The sequence below is a fragment of the Pyxicephalus adspersus genome, chromosome 3, assembly GCF_032062135.1.
Source record: "Pyxicephalus adspersus chromosome 3, UCB_Pads_2.0, whole genome shotgun sequence".
In the NCBI taxonomy this organism is placed as follows: domain Eukaryota; kingdom Metazoa; phylum Chordata; class Amphibia; order Anura; family Pyxicephalidae; genus Pyxicephalus; species Pyxicephalus adspersus.
The window spans coordinates 59,938,246-59,961,793 of record NC_092860.1 but is presented as its reverse complement, the minus strand read 5'-3'; the positions used below and the strand labels follow the sequence as shown (position 1 = coordinate 59,961,793).

Genomic DNA, 23,548 nt, shown 5'->3' with positions numbered 1-23,548 from the left:
CAAAATAACTCACATTTTGTTTCTTTTTCTTTAGACAATGATTCGCAAGAGATACGACCAGCAGAGGTCGATATTTGTCAAGCGACAAATAGCGGAATGGATCGCAGACAGGCTGTGGACCCCTGCAGGGAGGCGCCCAACTGTCCCAGATCCAGCACACATGGAGCGACCTCAAGTGTCGCTGACCAGATTTGGTGCATGAAGTGGTGGACCGCATCCTGTCTGGTAAGTTTGGCATTTTGTCTTTTCCTCTTGTTAAGGACTGGTGCTTTAGAATGTTTGTTGTTTGTGTAAAGTAGTATTGTTTAGCTTAGAACTGCTTGTTTTTCACTTCCTATATTTTACTACCCTTAATATTTTGGATATTTGATTTTGTTATTACAGCCAACTCTACATCACACCAGTGGCTGATAATATTACAGAGGCCACACAGGTGCCTGGCCATCCCCCAGGATGTGGAGGAGCCATCCCCAGAGGAGGAGGAGCCATCCCCAGAGGAGGAGGAGCCATCCCTGGTGGAGGAGGAGCCATCCCTGGTGGTGGAGGAGCCCACTCCACCACATCTGCAGTCCTCCGATGAAGGAGAGGAGGCGGCCGAGGCCGAGGAGATTGCCTGTAAGCTAACCTTAGAATCAACTTTTGTAACATATGTTGAAATTCAACACATTCTCACACTACTTTCACCATTTTTGGTTACAAATACAAAGAAAGATCTAGCAGGATTTCATGTAGCTTCCAGTCATTAATCATTCATTAAATGAACGTTTTTTCTAGGTTGTTGGCTAGCATGACTAAAAATAGACATAAGTTGTTTAGTTGGCCATAGTTGTACTGACAAATGTTTGCTTAAAATTTTTGGACGTAGGCAGAAAGTTTCATTTAGAAGTTCAGCATTGATCTATTCACCTTAACTAACCTTACAAATCTACTTTAGTCCTGCCCACCCACTTTTTCTTATGCTGTTCATTTTTTATCTACAGCTGCTGCAGCACCCTTGCCACCAGCATCTCCTCCACAGGACACAAGTTCCTCATCTGACTGTAAGTATTTCTCCATTTTAGATATTGTAAACATTCATTTTAAACCATGATTATAAACTAAGAGATAGTTTGTTAGGCCTAGTTCTAGTTCTATCAAGTATCATTAGGAGTGTATGACTAGCTTCATGTCTAGGCAGCTTTTAACAGAAGACAAAGGTTAAATGTCACTTCACAAGAGACAAGTTTGTCTCTTGTGAAAACCCACAACCTTCATTGACACCAAACCTTCATTGGAGCCAGGATTCACCTTTCTTCTTGGTTTGCTCTGTGTAAACAGCAAAACAGTCATAACTTGATGAGATACCATCTTTTACATTCTTTAGCACTGTGCAATTTTAGAACTTGTTTCATGTTATACTGTTCTATTTGGCCATTACCTACCTCTCTTATTTTTTTGGTCTCCTTCTACAAACACAGCCAGTTCCACATCGAGGGAGGCAGCCAGGCCACCGGAGAAGCTTCCGAGCCCCCCAACACCGCCACCACCGCCACCCCAACCCCGGTGACATGGCAGACATCCTCCTGGTAAGTTTATATTTTCATTAGTTTGGTTTTTAAAAGGACAGTACTTTTAAAAAATGTTTGGACCAAACTCTTCAAGATAATCTATTATTTGTTTTTCCTCACCCGCCAGGAAGTATACAGGAAAGCCTGTATTGGCTGCACAGGAGGATGTCTGCCCTGGAGCACCACTTTCAGCTGGACCCTCCTCGGGATGTGCCCAGGCGGTACAGCATTTAAAAAAAAAAAATTGTCATATGTTTGTTATCATTATTATATTTTTATATTGGTTGGAATATTTTAAGTTATTGGAGGGAGATTAAAAAAATTAAACTTTTGTAAAAAAAACGAAAAGCCTGATTTTGTGAATTTAATTTGATTTTTATTTCAGTGCACGTTTCCAACATTTTTCCAGCATGGCTAATCCAATTCCATCCCTAAAAAACACAAAAAAGAAACCTTAGTTTTTACACAATGGTTATTTGAACCATAAAATATTGAACATGCTCTTATCCTACACAAACCTATTTTGCAGCTTGGCCAAGTTTGCTCCATTCCTCCATTGGTCACTTGGTCTGTTATCTGTTACAGACAAGTGTCAGAGAAGTGCGGTGTGCCATATTTGGTCCCTAGATATAACTAGATTTGTGTTCATTTAGTGACTTGATTAGAATCACTTTGACAAAATGTACTGGAACATTCTTCGGGGAGTAGATAGCAAAACTGCATTTGGAGCATACTTGGGCCGCATCGAAACAAACTTAGATAGGTAAAATGTCAAAGTGTGAGGGTTACTAACCTGTGGACATTGGACGAACACAAAATGAAGTTTAAGCTAGTTTATACAAACAAGCGTCTTCACACAGGATACCAACTCAAACCCACACTGGCGAGCTCATGGAGTCCTAAAAAAATTGAGTGAAGACTGACAGGAAGAATGTGAAGAATGTTCTCACCTGGCACCCGGCATCCACTTATATAGTTCGCTCAAACCGGCCATGGCCCAATTCACCAGCCCGACCACGGGTGCGGCCCACGCTAGCAGCCCGGCCACGGGTCACCTCCACCTCCTGGCCTCGGCCACGGGACACCCCCGCAGCACGCCCACAGTGCACCTGCACAGCACGGGCACAAGTGCGGCCCACCTCCAGAACATGTCTAGTGGTTGCCTGTGTGTTAGGAGGTGGGCGGGCAGGGCCACGGGGTGGAATGGGAGGGGCACGGGGTGGACGGGCAGGGGCACGGGGTGGACTGGGAGGGGTACGGCGTGGACTGGGAGGGGCATGGGGTGGACGGCCAGGGGCACTAGGTGGACTGCCAGGCGCACTGGGTGGACTGCCAGGGGCACTGGGTGGACTGCCAGGGGCACAGGGTGGACTGCCAGGCGCACTGGGTGGACGGCCAGGGGCACGGGGTGGAGCCGGGGGGAAGAATGGAGCTGGCTGCTCTGCAGGAGATGGGGGGCCAGCAGGGCTTATTGGGATTTGCCAACCCAGCCTTTACAAAAATCACCTGATGTAGGCGAGATTGTTGGCCTACGGATTCACTTAACATGTTACAGAGATGGTCAACTCTGAACATGTAGGTACCCAAATTGGCCGATTGTTCTTAGACAGATTCTATCAGATGATGCACGGCCGCCAGATGTTGGTTAAATTCTCGGTCCTGGCGATATTGATTTATGTTTCATGTAGGAGCATAAGGACCTGTTCAAAGTTATCAGAACTTGGGCCAGGCATCCTTGACTCCACTACGCTATCAAAATGGTCAACCAGCCTCTGAGTAAGGTTTAGAAGCTGGCTGCCCACACTGGGTCGACCCAATCGACCTGCATCCACTGGTTACTATAAAGGGAAAAGAAAAAATTACTACAATATCATATAACTTTGTGGGTCACAATAACATTATGCAGACAGCATCCTGACATTGAAACATCAACTAATTTTAGACAAAAATGTAAACATGGGTTGCTTACAGAAACCTCAGGTGCCTCCTCTTCTGATTGTGGTCCTGAGGGACCCTAAAAAAAAACAAAAAAAAAACACACAAATGGAACACATTCCCCCAACACATCCCAAAATAAACACTAACATACGAGTTCTTACCTACCTCCACAGAGTATGCAGCCCGTGAAAACTCTTCAGAACCAGAAACCAGCAGACATGGATGTTCTACAAAGGCACATGATATATCACATCAAAATGAATGAATGTGGTGACAAGTCTTCACATATCAAAAGTCCCCAATATTTTGCACACTCAACATTTTTTTGGACATATTAGGCTCACACATTCCCAAAGGGATACTGCACCAGAATCTGGCAAAAAATTAACAAATGTTATCGAAGGTTCATGAAGGTTCATCTTACCAGGAGGAAGGCCAGTGTCATCTTGATGGGAAGTGACATCCTCATCATCCACATCACCCCGAGCACAGAGGGCAGGAGGGGACTGCTGCATCTCAGGGCGTACTATTATAAAAAATGGAAATACACACATTATTAATGTAAGTCAAAAGAAGGTAAAAATACACCAAAGAGGTCATTTTCAAAAAATGATCTCATATATCACCCCCAAGCATAAATACGTAAAAACACAATGCTATTTTGTTCTCAATGCTAATGACTAAACTGTTGCAATCCCAAAAAAATGCAAAAATAAATTACATTTGTAATTAAGTAATGTAAAAGGATTGAACTTACATGGTTGCCAAGCATCGGTGTCACCCGTTTAGTCCACCCCTACCACCGTTTCTGACCCGATGAATGGCAACGCCAATCTTTCATACTCCCTGAGACGCTGCACAAGATGTTCAGGATAGGTCCCACTCCTTCCAGCCTCTGTGCCCAGGAGCCTTTTGACGTGTTTGAAGATGTCACTCACACGTAATGGTCCGTTTTGTACTGCCCACTGCATTAACACTCCTGGCAATTTCCTCCCGGAGTCCTTGCCTTACAGCATGGGAAGTCTGGGAGTGCAAGTCCCCACGGAGTCTAGGAAAATGTTGTACATAGGACACATGAGGGCTGCATTTTGCTCAGGAGTGAAGCTGGTTGCCTTGGAAGCAGAATCCCTGGTCCGGCTCAAACTGGCTGAGGTGCCAGGTTGAGGGACCAGGTGCCTAGATGTTACTTGGACTGCTTCACAGAGCAACCTAGCTGGCCTGAGAGAGCTGCCTGTTGGTCTATGAACTGAAGACCCTGGGGTGGTAGTGGTGGTGGGGCCGCCAGCAGCAGCAGTGGTAATGGTGGTGGTGGTGGCCATTCTCCTTGGCTCCATGTATATAGAAGTCAAAAAATAAAAGAGTTATGGGACAACATATCCAAAACATTTTTTGGAGGAATAAAGTCAATGGTGTATTCTTACTTGTTCTTGTTCCTTTTTCCGTTTTTTTTTTTTTCAGCGAGTTTTGGTTTGCAAAACCAGAATGACTAAGAAACTCTGTGCAAATTTATAGGGATTCAAACGCGCACGCACGTGGACGCACGTTCATTCAAATGTGCGCATGTTCAAAGATTTTGTTTGCTGTTGTCATGGATCCAAATTTGGAACTCGACTTGCTCTTCACAACTGCTGTTTTGGCATTAAACACCACATATCTGATTCTAGAAGAAGAGCAACAGCAACAACAACAACAGCAGCAACCAGAAGAGCAAGCTCAGACTTTGCAAACAGTCCGGGCACCACGCATCTTCTTAGAGCGTAGCCACCTGGAAAGTTTGCGTGACCAGGATGTCAAAAGGCCTTTCTGCTTGTCTCACCAGGTCATCCTTCACCTGTACAGCTTGCTGGAAGAGAAAATTGCTCCAAAAACTAAGAGAAGCCAGGCAGTGCCAGGAATGACCAGGCTCTTGGCCACTCTGTATATTTTAGGAAGGGTTTCCAGGGTTTTTATGAAGGTCATCGATGCCATTGTGGACGTTATCCCACTATAGATTCATTTTCCTCAAACAGCTCAGGAGTGGAGGAAGGTCAAGGTGGATTTCTTCAGGTGAGCGGGATTTCTGAATGTTTTGGGGGCCATTGACTGTACTCATGTGGCCATTCAGGCCCCTAAATTGCAGGAAATCTCGTTTCGCAACCGGAAGCGATATCATTCACTGAATGTACAAATAGTCTGTGATGCCAACAGGAAAATCATGAGTGCACGCACAGGTTTCCCATGATCATGCCATGATGCCTATATCCTGCGTCAGACAGCCCTCTACCGGAAATTCATCTCTGGAGAAATGCCTGAGGGCTGGTTAATAGGTAATGTATAATGTCATTACTCTAATACAACTAACAGTAGTCAAATCCTAAAGACACCTAATATGTTGCTATGTCCCTTTGCATTGTCAGAATGCCAGGTTATGACCTATATTCTATATACGTCATATTTTGTGCTAACATCTAATTTAGCAAATACTTTATAAATATTGTACAATATTGGGAGCATGGGGGAAAGAACTAATTTTCAGATATTCCCGTAAGCCCTAGTATAATTACTGTTTTCACAGCTCACGGTACTTCAGTGTGGTAGTCAATAGTAACAATGTCTACTAACAACCAAAAAGCAATAAAGTGACTGAAGAGCACAACCCTTAGCGACCTTTGTAAAAAAACTCGTGTTACACTGCATTTACAGAACACTTACTATACCAAGAACTAACATGTATTATGTTTGTCTTTTTGCAGCTGACAAAGGATACGGGCAGCTTCCATGGCTTATGACACCTGTGCGTCACCCACGGTCTGAAGCATAGTATAATTACAACAAGGCTCTGCAAAAAAGCCGGGGGATTGTGGAGCAAACCATCGGGCTGCTAAAAACACGGTTTCTGTGCTTGGCGCGGCCCGGTGGTGAGCTCCTGTACGCACCGTGGAAAGCTGCCCAAGTCATCATGGCATGCTGCATCCTGCACAACCTGTGCCTGCACCATGGGGATTCCTGGGACATTCCAGAGGAACTCAAGCCAGAGGTACATCAACATCCTGCCTCTGGCTCCCAAAGCACAGCAGAGGGATGTTGAGTCAGAGCTGAACTCATCGCTAATGTCTTTACGCATAAGTATTTACATTTGTTTACAATGCATGTATTACATATTACAGCACATCATGTTTGGGTTACAAACCAACCTTGGAGTTGAAGTCATAGAAAGCACACTTTAATCTTTTGGGAAATGAAATAGCAGACATATTTGTGTAAGAGCTGGACATTTATGTGACACTTTACAAAAACACATTGCCAAACTAGGGCAGAGTGCAATTTAGTGCAGATTTGGGCAAGCATTGCTTATGCAGCCTGAAAAGCATGAAAAATACAATCCAGCAGCATTTAGTTACAACTAAAGATTAACACATGATTAACACATCCTAATAATGTAATCTAATTCTTTACAGGGCGATAACATCCCTCTGCTGTGCTGCCAAGCCTTTGGAATGTCACATCACAGACTACTGTACATTCGTGGATGATATTGCTTCCGGTTAAAGAAGAAATCCACCTTTATGTTCCTCCACAGCTTGATCTAAATTAGTTTGCAGTGTTGCAAAGCAAACCAAAAAGTATAAAAACAGTGCAACAAATGTAACAATAAATTAATTATTTTGTGAATAAGTACAATGTAACCTAAAAAAATAGCACTTACCCAACAGAAGATGAAGTATTAAAGATTCTATTTGACCTGTAATGGACTGTAGATACGCACAGAACAGAGAGCAGGTGTGCGCTTATTAATTGCTATGATCTCACCATTGACAGCTTAACAGATCCTCCTTAATCGCGCAGCTGAAATCTAATCGCCTTAATTGGCAGATTCGCAAGCCCTATTGCTCTTTATTATCAAGACAGGAATCAGGCTGGCAGTGAAGGCGCGTGTACGAGCGCACTCGGCTCCGGACCGCGGGAAACCGGCTCGCTGGAAGCGCGAGCGTACACGTATTTTTTTTTGATGAATCAGAGCCAGTGTGTGCAGATATGGGATCAAATTCCAGTATTTTCTTAGTCATAATATTAAAAAATGTTTGCACATAAGTATTGAAAGTGAGGGAAGGAAAGAAAGTTGATTTGTTCCGTTTGATAGGTATAGTTGGTGTTTCTGATGTTTCAATAGATGTAGGAATTGAAGGAGGGGGCTCAATTTCTGGATTGCTTTCCTGGTACAGTTTGTGTAAAAGTTTCATAGTCCTAAAGTCATCTATTTTGAGATCTTTAATTTGTGTTATATCAAGAAGAGCATTTGGTTGCAGGGATTTACTATACATAAGTTTAGGAGTGAGATTTCTAGCGAATAAATGTATATCCTTGATAAGTTCGAACTTTTCTGGTCTGCTGGAAGGGCAGAATGACAAGCCTAACCATAATACCTCTTTTTCCATGAGGTTTAATTGGTAGGAAGACAGGTAATGATTTATAGATCTGACTCTGTGGTGGGAGTTTCGAAAAATACTCTTGAATTGAGCCTTTTAATTGTTTGGGGGAAGGGATCCAGTCGGTCAGTGGTCCTAAAAAAGATTCTTGTGATTTAATTTTGGGAATAGCGCCTGGATGGGGTGCAGGTTGGGATGTAAGAAAGGATGGGTGAGGGAGGGGTGTGAACTCTGGTGAATTACCAGCTGATGGTGTGGCACCTGGTGGTGTGTTCGTGGGTGGAACGATGGTTGAGAGTTCCTGCATTTCTGGGGTGATATTAGGAAACGAGTGAGAGGTAGTGATTGTTTGAGGTGTAGCATCTAGACTAGAAAGAGTTGATAGTGATGGGGGGGTGGAGATGGGTGCAGATGGGGTTATTGGTTTGCGTTTAGGGTCTCGAGTGGAAAGATCACTGTGATCACTTTTATAATGCTTTTTGCTTTTAAATGTACTAGTGTGCCCAGGGGGATGTGGGTCGGTGGATCCTGCAGTAGGGTGATCTGTTGAGGTTGGGAGGGATTTTTTTATTTGATTGGATCCTTTGTTTGAGATTTTATCCCAGTTGTAGGCTTTTTTACGAAAAAATAACCATTTATCTTTTTGGAATTGTTTGTCTTTTCTATTATAAATGTCAATATTGAATTTTTCAATGTGTTGTTTAAAGAGATTATGTTGATGTGTGAATTGAGTGGATTCTATCAATATAATATTTTGAGTGTAGGTGTCTTTAATTTCATGTTCAATAATTTCCAATTCTTTTTTATAATAATTGATTAGTAATTCCATCAACTTTGTGGAGCATTTTGTTAGGATGTTTTCCCATTCATTTCGGATCCATTCTGGATGGTTAATATTTGGAAAAATTTGTATGCGTAAACCAGGTAGATTAATATTATCCTTAATGTATTTTTCAAAAAACTTATATGCAAATGAATTTAGAATTTCTTTGCTAAGATGAGTAAGTTTATAAATGAGGGAGTTTATAGTGATACTATTAGGTTGGGCAGAAATACATAGGTCTTCGATTTGGGAGAGAAATTCATCCCAATCAGGATTTGGAATATCCATGATATTGGAAAATCCAAACGAGAAAGAATAACGTACAGTGAATAATCAATAGATAAGTATAAAGATTTTATACAGACCACCAGGGATATAGATAGAGGGGTTTTGGTAGGCCCTTAATATTAGATCATTAGGATATGTTTATTGTGGTAATATATCACAGTTGTGTTAGAAAGTGCCTACCCTCATAATTAAATAGAACATATAATCAGAGACAGAGATTTGAGCGGGGTTTTTGGCACAAACAATGTATTCATAAACATATATACAATATGTGTAGTAAAGCTTAACAATTGAAAAGGGCCACTAAACAATCTAGTGGTCAGAAAAAAGTGATTAGAGCCTTATAACGCAATACAGTACATAGTAATCAACGGTTGAATTGAACCACAATATTTTCTTGGGGTTCACCATAGGCCAAAAATAGGCGCTAGACATACAACAACTCCTCCGCATATATATTGTTAACCATACAGAGTATTTACCCATCAAAACATGTTACTTAGTATACCCGATGCCAAGTGTGGCTTCTTCAGGAGTGTTTTTGACAACATGCATTGGATGCTTGCGTGAGTTGTATCTAAATCAATAAACAATATTTAACTTGAGTCTTAGAATAACCAGTACAAGTATTGTGTTGTAAATGTAGATATTCTTAATGAATATGCTGTTTATGATAAGATAGCCTTAATTTATTAGAGAACAGAAAAGTGTTCAGCCAAGTATATATATAGCTATTTGTATTATTGGTTAATAGTTGGAGTATTTTAAGCCAATATAAATAAGTGTCGAATGACAATTTATAAAAGATTTGTAACACTCACATGGTTCTGTAGGATGGTGTCCTAAGTTTTGTAGTTGTATGCAGAATCAGAAGGATGTCATATCCCCGAAGGGTGTTAGCATTCGAGTATAGGTAAGTTTTTCTATGTAGTATTAGCAGTCTTGTGATATACAAGCTGAGACCCTTATAGTCAAGTCAGGGATCTGTATATGAAAATCATTGGTAACTTTGTATTGAAGGAAACAGTACTAGAAGAATATATAAGTATATCAGTAAGTACAACACTGCCGTGTTGTTACCTTGTATAGTAGATCTTAGTTGTAGGTGTTCCTGGTACAGCAGGTGGAGGAATGGTGTGCAGAGCAGCAGGGAGATTGCAGGGACGCTGCTCCCTTAATAGGACAGCGTCCCTGGGACCTCCCCCAGCTCCACGTGCCCAGACCTAACGTCTGGGGATAGCCCTAGGGCTATTGGGTAATAGGAGGTTGGAGGGCAGCGCTTGATGCGTCATCCCTCCAGTGTGTAAAGCTTCCAATGCAGAGGAGGGAGGGCTATCCCCTTCCCCTCCTCCGTCTTAGAAATTAGAAATTATAGCCAATACACTGAACAATGTTATAACAACATTTATTGTATAATTGTTCTTTTCATCAAGCTTCACACGCAGCAGGATATTTACCATACAATCATCTATTTGCAGCATACCTTTGCTATCTATTTACTTAACCTAATGTTGTGAATATTCACTTTGCAAGAGTACCTTATTGTTAAGGTGGTCTTCTATTGATCCCAGATTAATTTTACCTCTTTCTGATCGCTTTTGTTTACAGCACTGGAAGAGCACGTAACTCACGCAATTGAATTTGTGGTTAGATCACTCTCAAAACTTTGTTTGCACACAGTTTATATAACAGTTCATAGGCATGATCAGTGCATGATCACATGACTACAGACAACTAGCAGACATAACAGATGTTCTTGTGGTTCTCTTAGAAAAAGATATTTTTGTCAAAGTAACAGATATATGGCAGTAGGGAGGAAAGGAAGAGTTTCAAAAAAAGGGGGGAAGCAGACGCTAGTTTACTGATAAGAAGAGTGCAACTAGTTTTAACATATTTCAATCATCTACAAAACATTACAAAAGTACAAAAATAATTAACTTCAAGAATCAGCACAATTCCTCAGCTACTTTCAATTCCCTCTTTTTATCCTTCAACAAAGGATAGCTACTTGACCTCATACCTCTGTTCCTTTACATACAAATAGACAGCTTCAGGTTCTTGAGCATACATAACTTAAGGGAGCCGATTGATTTTTGATTTTAATATTGACAATAATATAGGACTACATTGTACACAGCAGCATGCAAAGATTCATATACCAATGATAATAAAGATGAAAGTTATAAATTGCTTAATCTATAATCCAATGTTGTGAAATAGATTCCATAACCAGTCAAACAACCCTAAACCGCTATTTTGTTTAATATCCTGAGCTAAATCCTTAAGAGTGTTAATCACATTGTGGACAGATTCTGAATGATCCATCATGTTAAAACAACACATTCCTGCAAATTGTTCACAACCAATATTATGTTTAAGTAACAAATAGTCAATAGCTGCTCTATTTTGTAAGATGCCTTTCTTAGCGTTAGTATAATCAGTCAATAATCCGGCTAGAGAAAGGGAAGTGTTATTAGGTTTCTTTGCTACTATGCAAGACAGGTGTGTGAGGTCAGTTACGATTGAAGCAGCTTAGGCCACAACTTCTGTTTTGGATAGTAAATGTAGGTCAGCTGAACATGTGTCACTTAGGGCTAGGGAGAAACATTTTATACGCATGGGTGATAGTTGTTTGTTCTGACCCATGGCTAGGGCCATTCTTGAGAAAGTACTGGGCCCTCCGGAGATGTTAGCTGGGATATAATTAAAAGTTGTGTTTCCACAGGACCACAACCAGCCTGTGGGTAATTTAACATGTTGATAATGGCTAGAGGACAGATGAGTGGAATTACGGGGCATAGGGTTATGAACACCTGTGCAATCCTTTTCAATTCGGTTACATAAGCGAAAAGAATGAGATGTAGAATTTTGAAATTTTGTGACTTTCTGTAATGATAATATCCCACAGTGGGATATTTCAGAGGGATTACAAGTCATATGGTAACATACATCTTCCTGAGTAATATTTATAGTATGTGTAAAAATCATAAATTTTTCCAGGGAATCATAAGTTTTACAGTTGTTGCAAAAGTTAGAGGGGTTATGAAATAAACGTATATCACTTTCAGTAACATCAGTGTCATTGTAGATATTGCTAATGACTAAAACAGTATGCTGACTGGAGTGGAGACAGCAATCAAACAAGAAGTTAACATATCTTGAGTACTATGCATATCAGATAAGCAAAAACTAGATCTATTATACATTTATTTGGCAAGATGTTCCCATATGTTACCATGGAAGTCAGTCCAATCCCTATACTCAAATTGTCGCCGGTGCATAGACAGGGTAGAGTCATTCTTTAGGCTATGGCTTGATTGGAGGCAAATGAAGGGCAAATCTTGAGGGTGAGAAGTGGCAATTTGTTGTGACCCAAACAAGGCAGAGTATGATCATCAGGGCTCCAAAACTGCAGACAAGCATCCGGGCTGGTACTTGTGGATCAAGAAGCATCATCCTAGCGCTGGATTGGCGGTGCCTTTTTCATTCTTCAAGTGTGTATTCAGGTGGGTCCTCTACTGGTCAGCACAGCTGTTCTAGTAATGGCTTGCATGGTGACAGGAGGTCCAAAGGGCGGATTCAAGGATTTGTGCTTGTGCAGAGCTTTAACCAACACTATGTCTCCGGGCTTTAATGGGTGTGTCAGTTGATCTGTAGGGAAAGGAAAAAAGAGAGAGATATCTCCATAGTTGCTGTTCAATTTTTCAATAAACTTAACTACATATTGATCCTGAATTTGTTGTAAGTCCCCCGGTAGTAATATAAGGGGTGGGGAATGGACGTTCCATTAAAATTTCAAAGGTTGATAGCTTATTGACTGTATTGGGTGTCATTTCTTATTTCTGCTAGCATGGCTGATAGGTATTGGTCCCACTTATGGAATGTCCCTCCAGTTGCTTTCCTAAGTTTGTCTTTCAATGTCCCATTTATCCTTTCTACTACTCCAGCACTATGGGGGTGATATGGGATGTGAAATTTCCATTCTATGTTCATTACTTTTGAAATCTCCTGCGTGGCTTTAGAAGTGAATGGAGTGCCATTGTCTGAGCTTATTCTCACTGGGCATCCAAATCTGGGGATCATCACCTTGCATGGTATCTTAGCTACTGTCCTTGCATTTTCTTTCCTGACTACAAAAGATTCTACCCATCTGCTGAATCTGTCTGTAATCACCTTGCATGGTATCTTAGCTACTGTCCTTGCATTTTCTTTCCTGACTACAAAAGATTCTACCCATCTGCTGAATCTGTCTGTGATCACTAACATTATCTGACATCCATTGGAAGCCTATGGCATGTGTGTGAAGTCAATTTGTAACTCTTGAAATGGACCCTGTGGAGTTAACAAATGTTCATGTTGTCCTGCCTTCTTTCCTTGCACATTATTTCTAGCACATGTTAAACAATGAGAAAGTATGGCTTGTGTGTGTTCCTTTAAATTCTGGGCACAAAATCACTTTTGTGTCCTATACCATGAATTTGAAAAACAATGAGGGGTACTGCTATCTGGGGCAGCCCTACTATCCCTCCTTTTGACCAGATTCCAAAGGAATCTATGGTCAATCCTTCCTTTTCCCAGAATTCAATGTCCTGTGAAGAGGCGAAGGACTGTAATTGTATCAGAAGTGTGTTGGTTTCAGTGGAAGTTGGAATGGCAAGCAGAAGTGTATCGGGGGGCTAGTGGTGAGTATGGTAAACTGAGCATTAGCTTTGGCATAGAAATCTGCTAGTCTGTTTCCCCTGGCATTGAAGGAATAGGAAGAAGTGTGTGCTTGGCATGTGACAATGGCTATTTGATTGGGGAGGTGAATGGCTTATAAAAGTTTTGAAATTATTGCGGAGTGCTGAATGGGTTTTCCATCAGCTGTGGTAAAACTTCTTCACTGCCAAATGGCTCCAAAATCATGTATGTCTGACCGATTCCTGAAACTCAGCTTGGATAAAACAGAACTCATCATCATCCCCCCCTCAAATTCCAAATCTCCCCCTGACATATATCTAACTGTTAACAACACTGTTATTCGGCCCCTCAGGCACGTTGTCTTGGTGTAACCTTTGACTCATAACCTCATCACACGCACGGATACAAGACTTCTCTAGAGCTGCCCGAACTCTCTGGAATGGTCTTCCTTGTCCTATTCGGCTTGCCCCTACTTTCTGCTCATTTAAAAGAGCGCTCAAAACCCATTTTTTCAAACTTGCCTACTCATCTTCTTCTGTCTTCTTAAACTATCACCACTTCCCACCACTACATATCTCCCATCCGATTGTGTGTGAAATTCCCCCACCTACTAGATTGTAAGCTCTTCGGGGCAGGGTCCTCTCCTCCTATATCACTGCCTGTATTAGTCTGTCATTTGCAATCCCTATTTATTGTACAGCGCTGCGTAATATGTTGGCGCTATACAATTCCTGTTTATTATTATTAATAATAATAATAATAATAATATTAATGTACGACTCCAAAAGCATAGCGGGAGTCAGTAAATATGTTTACAGCTTTTCCTTCCATAATTTCACAGGCTCTGGTGAGTGCTATCAATTCTGCGGCTTGGGAAGAGTTAACAGAGAGTGGGGCGGCTTCAATGACTGTGTTAGGGAGCTGTACCACGGCATATCCAGCTAAATACGTTTTGTCAGAGGGTTGCAAACAGGACCTAACTATAAAAACATTTTCTGCTTGAGGAATGGGTTTTGTGGATAAGTCTGAACGTGGTGTTGATGTGTTATGTATGTGATGCAGTGATGCATGAGTGTGACTCCGGTACATCATCCTTTGGCCCTTTAAGACCAAAGAGGGCATTGAGCACAGCGACGGGACCGCCGTTAGCAGGAGCATATTTTACACTTAATCCTGCAGTGGATGTTAGGATAACCTGGTAACCAGACAACCTTTGTGCTGTTATGTGTTGAGTGGTTAAATTCATAATGAAGTGTAGTACACCATGGGATGTATCGTCTCGTGACCCAAAGTTAGAAGTGAGACATGTTCAACAGCTATTGCACACGCTTCCAGCACACACAGGCAGGCTGGCATGCCTTGCACAGTAACAGGTAGTGTCTTAGAGACAAATGCCACAGGCCTCAATTTACCTCCATGCATCTGAGCAAGCACAGCAGCCATGGTTTTACAATTCTCTCTTGCATACAATACAAATGGTACATTGAAATTTGGCATTCCCAATGCGGGGGCAGAGGTCAGGGATTCTTTTAACACCACATATGCTTTACTCATTTCATCAGACCATTGAATGTTGTTAGGGGCACTGGGGGTGGTACTGGGACGGAGCTGTAAGTCCCAATACGAGCATTCAGGAATCCAGTGTCTGCAAAAAAATTTATCATGCCAAGAAAGCTGAGCAGCTGTTTCTTTGTCTGTGGGCAAGGCAGACTGGTAATGGCATGTACACGGCTGGGGGCTAGCAGTCGGTATCCTGGGGTTAAACGCATTTCCAGGAATGTGACCTGTTGCAGACAGAACTGAATTTTTTCTTCCTTTCCCAAAAAACACAACAATGAAACAGTATCCTTCTGACATGCCTCCTGCGACGGGCTACACAACAATAGATCAATACATACTGTAATAAAGTTGAACCATGCTGCGGCTGCCAGTTGGCAAGGACCTGCTGGAGGGCAATTGAGAAAACTGCGGATGAGTCAACAAAAACCCTGGGGCAAGCGGCACCAGGTGTACTGTTGTCTCCTGAAAATGAAAGCCATAAAGAGCTGAGTGTCAGGCGATAATGGTATGGAGAAAAATGCATTGGCCAAATTAATAACAGTGTAAAATTGGGTCTCGGGCAATACTGCTGTAAGGATGGTACTAAGATCTGACATGACTGGTGTCACGGGCGTAACCAGCTCATTGATGGCTCTGAGATCCTTTGTAAAACGGTATGAGCCATCTGGCTTTTTGACAGGATTTACTGGAGTATTGTAAGGAGAGCAGGTTTTCTTAAGTATGCCTTGCTGGCAGAAAGATTGAATCATGGTTGCTAAGGAACCTTCCTTGTCTTTAGTTAAAGGATACTGCTTTTGGTATATTGGTGTATGTGGTTTTGTGAGTGCTGTATATGGGGTGCAGTCCAGGGATCCCACTGTTGGTGAGTAGGGCAGTCCCTGGTCCAATGACCTTACTGTCAACAGGCAAAACATGCTTGATTCCTTCTAACATTTCCATATCATCTATTGTCATTCCTGTCCTGTCTACCTCCTCTGCCTCTACCTTTTCCTCTGTACCCTCCAGGTTTCCCTGAATAATGGAGTCCCTGCACATGGGGTTTTGACGGTTTAAGTAGCTCAAAGCAACCTGCCTCGTCTATAGTCTTTAGTTCAGGGATTAATCCATTAATCAGTGACTGTGTAAAAACATTCAAATCTCCTCCTAATCCTAGACCTGTCTCTTCCTTCCACACTTTCCTAAACCTTCGAGCATAATCACTTACTGTTTCTCCTGCTTTCTGTTTGCACGCTAATGCTGTGGCCATTGATTTTCTATCTCCAAGTATCCTAACAAATTCGTTATGCACTTGATCCCACATAAGTTTTTGGGGTTAAGTACACAACAGCGGATGATGTGTAGCCACTGCTGCTGGGTGATGTATGACTAGTGGGTGGTGGTAAAAATATCTGTGACTGCTTGGTCTTTGTTTTGGTAAGAAGAGGAGGGGCTGAGGGAGAATCCTGTGTAACAGCTTGTTGCTGCACGGACTGTATTAGACAGATATCGTGCTCATAATCCTCATCCCCCTGTGTTCTCTTTTGTGTTTCTGCTGTTAGTTGAGGGTATAAGGGTGTATACGGGGGTGGAATAGAGGATGTGATTTGGGCAACAGTTTTCTCTTTACGGGGGTAATCCTTGCAATACATTTTTAAAGTATACCAGATTTTTCCGCAAGCTTTCATGTATTGCCGGTCCCACTGGGGAACTCGTGGATCTAATTTATATCCCCATCCTTCTCGATTACTGAGACACATTCCTAAGATTCAACTAATATGGAATTTAGAGAATGACCCTTCCAGTGGGAAGGGGTCAGGGCATTTGAAGTTTTCAGTGCCATTTTTCAAATGTAATGTAAAAGGGTCAGTGTAATAGTCTCCTGCTCTGCGATTTACAAAATCAACAGGAGTTTTCCTTGGAATAATATAAGGAATATCCTCATCACTGGGTGACATGGCTGTGAGTTTTAGTTTCTGTCTGATTTGAATGCGTTTCATCACATGTTTTTTATGTGGATCTGGGAGCTGTTCCTCCTTTGTGGAATTCCCCTTACCTTGGGAATTCCCCTTGGTATAAATACAGTATAAATATCAGACGGTTGTACACAGTTATTGTTAGTTCAGTTAGTTCAGTTGGTAGCTGCAGTGCTCGTTGATGTCCTGTTCCCAGGACCGCTTACCAAAACGCAGCTTAGGTCACGTTACTGCTTGCCCGAGCCAACCACAGCAGTGAGGATTGACCCAACCTCACCTTGGCAACCAGATTAGTACACAAACTTACCTTATATACAATATTTCTTAAACTTGTAAATCATGCAACAAAATTCTTATACTCTATACATTAAACAGAAGCCATAAGTGTGCACATATTCAATAAAAGATCTCCCAAATCTTCCTAAGAACCCAGTCTTTCTATGAAGGAGTCTACAATGCCACAGTGCTTAGGTTCGTAAGATATCTACAGGGACCCAGGGGAGGGCAGAGGTAGAAAAGAAAATTTCTACTTACTCAATCCTTTTTAAGGTAGTTAGATATCCCACTTCTGATGCCAAACTGTTAAGGGTGTCTCCTATTGATCCCAGATCAATTTTCCCTCTGTCTGGTCGCTCCTGTTTACAGCGCTGTAAGAGTACGTAACACACGCAATTTAATGTGTGGTTAGATCACTCTCAAAACTTTATTGTTTGCACACAGTGTATATAACAGTTCAAAGGTATGATCAGTGCATGATCACGTGACTACAGACAACTAGCAGACATAACAGATGTCCTTGTGGTTCTCTTAGAACAAGATATTTTTGTAAAAGTAACAGATATATGGCAGTGGGGAGGAAAGGAAGAGTTTCAAGGCAAAACGGGGGGGGAAGCGGACACTAGTTTACTGTCAAGAAAAGTGCAACTAGTTTCAACACAATTCAATCATCTACAAAACATATCAAAAGTACAAAAATAAATAACTTCAAGAATCAGCAAAATTCCTTAGCTACTTTCACTTATCATGTGCAATAAATCTAAAAAGTGCTACCACCTGTCTCAGTGTGTCTTTCATTTGGGCCCTTGGTATTTGTTGGAGCACTCAGACTCTTGAAAGGAAGTTTTTGCAATCCAGAAGGAAATCAATGTTGAAGTAATACAATCCAGGATTCTTTAATTTGTCACAGTCACACATTCAAAATGACCACTGGCCTCTTACCCCTCCATTGAAGGTAAGGGTGGTTCAAATGCAAACTTTTTGCTGGATGGAAGAAAACACAGGAACATTTGACTCTCTACCTTTGAATCTGACCTCAACTTTCACAAGGTACACAATGCCACCAATTGTTTTCCCCGTTTCTCTCCAGACATCATCTTTATGACTTCTCACCAAACAAGACCAGCCTGCATCTCGTTTCTAAAGGGCCCTGCAGCTTATACAGTAGAAACGTCACAATAATTTTGCCACTACTACATGTGTTTTTTTCCCAAGCAAGGTTTATATAGTTTGAATACTACACAATATTAAATATTTACCCCAAATTATAAATGTCAATGTCATCATTTTTATTTATTGTAGTGGAAACAAAGTTTAAAGTGAATTTTTGATTTCTGCTTTGAGAGAACTTTATTGCCATTTTCATTTATACAATGGAATGCATGCAGGGCAATAAAAGCAGCTTGAGTGAATTGTTAGTATAACATTAGGACACAGGGAGTCTGATTCATCAAGCAAAATCGTAAGCTTGCTCGCGTGGGCGAGCATAAACGCGATTCGGGATCTAACATCAAAAACCTTTTTATCAAATAATTTCAGCCATCGAGAATACGGGCTTATTCTCCCGGCAGTTATCAACTGAAAATTTTGAGCGCTTCGAGCTGAGCATCTCTGGCAGCTCGACACTGGCGAGCTTGCATTAAAAGTCACTGTTCCCCTAAAAAAATAATTCTTTCAAATGGCACACATCTTTCACTTAGCCTTAATTAAAAATGTTTGTGGTGTTCAAATGTTTAAAACATATATATTAACAGATAGAAATCATCATATTTTAAATGACCTATTTTTTTCAGGTTCAGAAAGAGATAATTGATTTCAGCTGTTAACATAGGCGCCTACCTAAATGCTTACAATGCCTGACCAGAAGATCTGCCTGGTGTTAAATACCTGCGAATTCGGGCAGGCAAGACCACGCTTTTGCCAGCGGACTAGATCATCCAACCAAGTTTTTCTTTGCTTCCATAGATAAAAAAATACAATAAAATATTGATAAATAAAATATAAATATAAAATATAATATAATATAAAAAATAATACCCATCAGCTGTGCGCATAAACATGAGCATATATAAGGGCCTTGTCTGACTTGCTTTTTCCTTTGTCTGTTTTTTTGTCTTGGGGGGGGTAAATTGTTTGCTGTGTTCTCCTAATCTATGTTGCTACATTTCATACTTTGCTTATCATTTAGCACAATATCCGCTTTTGTTTTTTAAACTTTGAATGTTTCAATGTCCATTTTGCAATTAGGAAGTCAATGTTAATAGTATGTTATTGTGTTTGTGGTCATATTGTTTAATGCAATATTATGTCTTAATTACCACCTTTAAATCTTTGTCCAGCATAAATATTTTCTAATCCAGTTTTCCACCTTTGAAAGGTCCAAATTGCATATTGGTTTGGTAAGTATTTTTTTAATGCAACATTTCTTGGGCCATTTTTGAACTATTTTGGCTTTTTATGGAAATGTGGGTTTACATCTAATGTGTTTGGTGTTTTTTTTTTTTTGTCATGTAAATTTAGTGGTGTCTGTGTGGTCTTTTTATTTTATTGTGATGTTTTAGAAAATGTGTTTAATTTGAATAAAGTTGTTTTTTTTTTGGGGGGGGGGTTGTTTTTGTGATCTCCTTTACAATCTTCCAGGAACTTTTAACCTTGGGTGATCCAACAGACCTCCAATTTAACAAGTCAATTGTGATTGTTTTAAAGAAGTTCCTTTCCCTGAATTGTTGAAAAGCTAAAAACAGCACAATTTTCTTATTAAAACTGTTGTTTAATGCGCATAGTGATGCGCCAAACCTCCGGTGTCTGCTGCACATTGTTGTGCCCGTTAACTGTGTTCTATCAGTTGAAAAACGCGCGGGCCACTTTTGCAGAGAAGGATCCTCATTGGGGTAAGTTTTTAGTTTTGTGTATATTGTTTGTTTTGCTTCATGTACACTCATGTATATACAAACATGCATATATGTATGCATGCATTTAGATGTGTGTACATATACATAGAAAAGAGAAATTATAGGAAGAAATGGGCAAAGAGGGTTTTTTAGGCATGTTGCTTAATATGCTTCAAATTTAAAAGAGTGCCTATTTCTTCCTATGATTTCTTATGTCATGAGGTTGGCACCAAGCAACATTCATGGAGGCTATTGCTTCTGGTTTAAAGAAGGAATCCATCTTTATGTGCTTCCACTACCAAGCTGAAGTTAGTAAGTAAATAGATAGTGAGCCAAGGTCTAAAATGCCATTCAAACCTGCATAAACACCCTGAAAGGCTGGAAAAAACAGAAAATAGGTTTGGCACAAAGTGGATTTGTCCCTGAAAGTTTGATATACTAGTACTATTTGTTTTGTGTAAAGACCTAAAAAATGTATACAATCCAGTATTTAATGAGCAAAATTAAGTGGAGCAACAACAGAACATCTGTTCCTTTCTAAGAGTGCTTGACCCTGCTTGTGAGCTTGGCAATCAATGTAGTTTGATGTTGTGCTTGGCAACCTGGACCTCCTTCCATCACCTTCATACACCTCGTATATCGGAGCATGCTTATGCTCGCTTGCTTGATAAATCAGGGCCATTGTCAGAAACATGTCAAAGGCATTGCTATATGATCCATGAAATGACATTGTAAATGTGTGAGAACCATAAAGTTTAATTGAAAAAATGGAAGTCTAACTTGGCTTTATACCTGACAAAGAGTTAGGGTTATGGTCTGCTGCTTTTTCTTGACTGTCCACTCATTGGCTGGAGGCAGGAACAAGACCTGGTAGTATTAGCAAACTGCAGTAGAAAAAAATAAAGTCTAGCTTTTGAAAATTGTTAAAAAAACACTGTAAAAGGGGCTTGGCAGTCACAAAAACTGCATCAGCTATTTCAAGTATTAATAGTGCGAGATCACCCGTAGCAACGGGGGATGTTTCAAACAGGAAACAGGGCCAGCAGGTTATCTGTGCAACATGGATTTTTATTCACTAATTCTATTTACACACAAAAACAGGCAAAATAAAACAAACAGCAAAAATAAAGCCCGGCCACTTGGCCTCTAACTCACTGTTAGGTCCCTTTAATAACAATCCAGCCCAACCTAGTGCTGTGAAGAACTGTAAAGCCCTAACCATACAGCTTTTCCAGCAAAGTTTGTGTCTTTACTCACAGTTCACCTTGGACCTCCTCCCAGCTCACCAGCTAAGAACAGAGCCACAGGAATAAGCAGGCTGGGAGTTTATATCCCCAGCCTAATTTCCAGGATGCATTTCGGCTGAGACTGTTACACCTGTTCATTCCCAGGCCTCTTTAGCTCCCCCATCTGGCCAGGAAGCTCATTGTCATTCAGCCTGGTACTTCAATCCCACCTTCAGGTCAAAAGGAAAACTGTCTGACTAAACAGAAAAAATACTCAGCGTATACCCTGTATCTGGGCAAACCCTGTGAATTTTTTGGCCAGCTGTTACAATAGCCATTCCCAAAATTAGTTGTCTCATACATATTTTTAAATCAAATTTGTGGTGAAAAATAAAATAAAATAAAAAGTATGAAATATTAAAAATGCAAATACATGTGATTTTAAACAGTCAGATCTAGAATACAGCATCAGATCTAGAATATAGATTAATTTATATTTATAAGTCATTTATGCTTAAATCCTTGCTGTTTTACAAATGTTTTCCCACTCCATATATATATAACCTTTTTCTTAGATATGAACAATAATTCCTGGTGGATTACATCATTAGGAATTCCATGTTGCTAATAAAAAAAAGGTTACCTTTATTATCTAAAGGCTGATTAATTTATTTGGGACATTATTTTTACAATGACCTAAATTTCAAAATTAAAACTAGAACAAGGGAGTAAGGGATCTGAAAAGTACACAAAAAAATGAAAAGATAAAAGATAAATGCTTACAAAGAATAATGGTGGCTTTGTGGTATTTTTCATCCTGACCAATCCTGGCTTTGTTCTTCACATGATTGGACTGTCAACATTCTTGGTTTTATTCTCTTTCGTAAAGACAGAGTCAAACGAAAAGGTGGTGGTGTCTGTCTGTATGTGTGAACTGATCTAAAAGTGAATGTGAAAGAAGAAATTGTTGATTGAGCAAGCGATGAGGTTGACACATTATGGGTGGAGTTTAATGTGGGGATGCATAATACGCAAATAATTATTGGAGTCTGCTATAGGCCCCCCAGTGCAGTGGTCTTCAACCTTTTTGGACCGGCGGACCACTAACTTTACCGGCTTTGGACCGTGCATGTGTGGGGAGCCGGGTGTCAAGAAACGACCTCTTTAGTGATGTCATGATGCCAAAACCCGCCCACTCTCAGACCTGCGATGGAAGAGTGGGTGGGTTGTGTCCATAGACACAACCCGCCTATTTTTCTGAGCCTGTGATTTGTACAAGGGATGTGACCCCGCTTGGGGGTGCACCTGGCCAGAGCCGTGGACCACCAAAAGTTTCTCGTGGACAACCAGTTGCTGACCGCTGCTCCAGTGCTAAGGAAGAAATAGAGAATCAAATACGAGCATAGGTAGAAAATGCAGCAAAAGCTGGTAATGTTTTATTCACGGGATACTTTAACTACTCTGACATTGGCCCTGATTCATCAATAAAAATGCACGTAGGCTGGATTCACATATGTTCGCGCTTCCAGCGAGCTGGTTTCCCAAGGTCCGGAGCCGAGTGCGCTCGTACACGCGCCTTCACTGCCAGCCTGATTCCTGTCTTGATAATAATGAGTAATAGGGGTTGCGAATCTGCCAATTAAGGTGATTAGATTAAGGAGGATCTGTTAAGCTGTCAATGGTGAGATCATAGCAATTAATTAGCGCACACCTGCTCTCTGTTCTGTGCGAATCTACAGTCCATTACAGGTCAATTAGAATCTTTCATGCTTCATCTTCTTTTTGGTAAGTGCTACTTTTTTAGGTTACATTGTACTTATTCACAAAATAATTATTTATTGTTACATTTGTTGCACTGTTTTTACTTTTTGGTTTGCTTTGCAACACTGCAAACTAATTTAGATCAAGCTGTATATATACTAGTTAACACTTCATAATATGTCATCTCACAATAGTATAAA

At 40.8% G+C, this 23,548-nt stretch overlaps 1 long non-coding RNA gene across 1 annotated transcript; it reads left to right on the top strand.

Moving 5' to 3' along the window:
• The first annotated feature begins 567 nt into the window (after positions 1–567).
• Positions 568–1,750, top strand: LOC140327727 (uncharacterized). Its single transcript, XR_011920089.1, has 3 exons — positions 568–615; positions 981–1,040; positions 1,458–1,750. It is a non-coding gene; the product is annotated as an uncharacterized lncRNA (long non-coding RNA).
• The last annotated feature ends 21,798 nt before the right edge of the window (positions 1,751–23,548 follow it).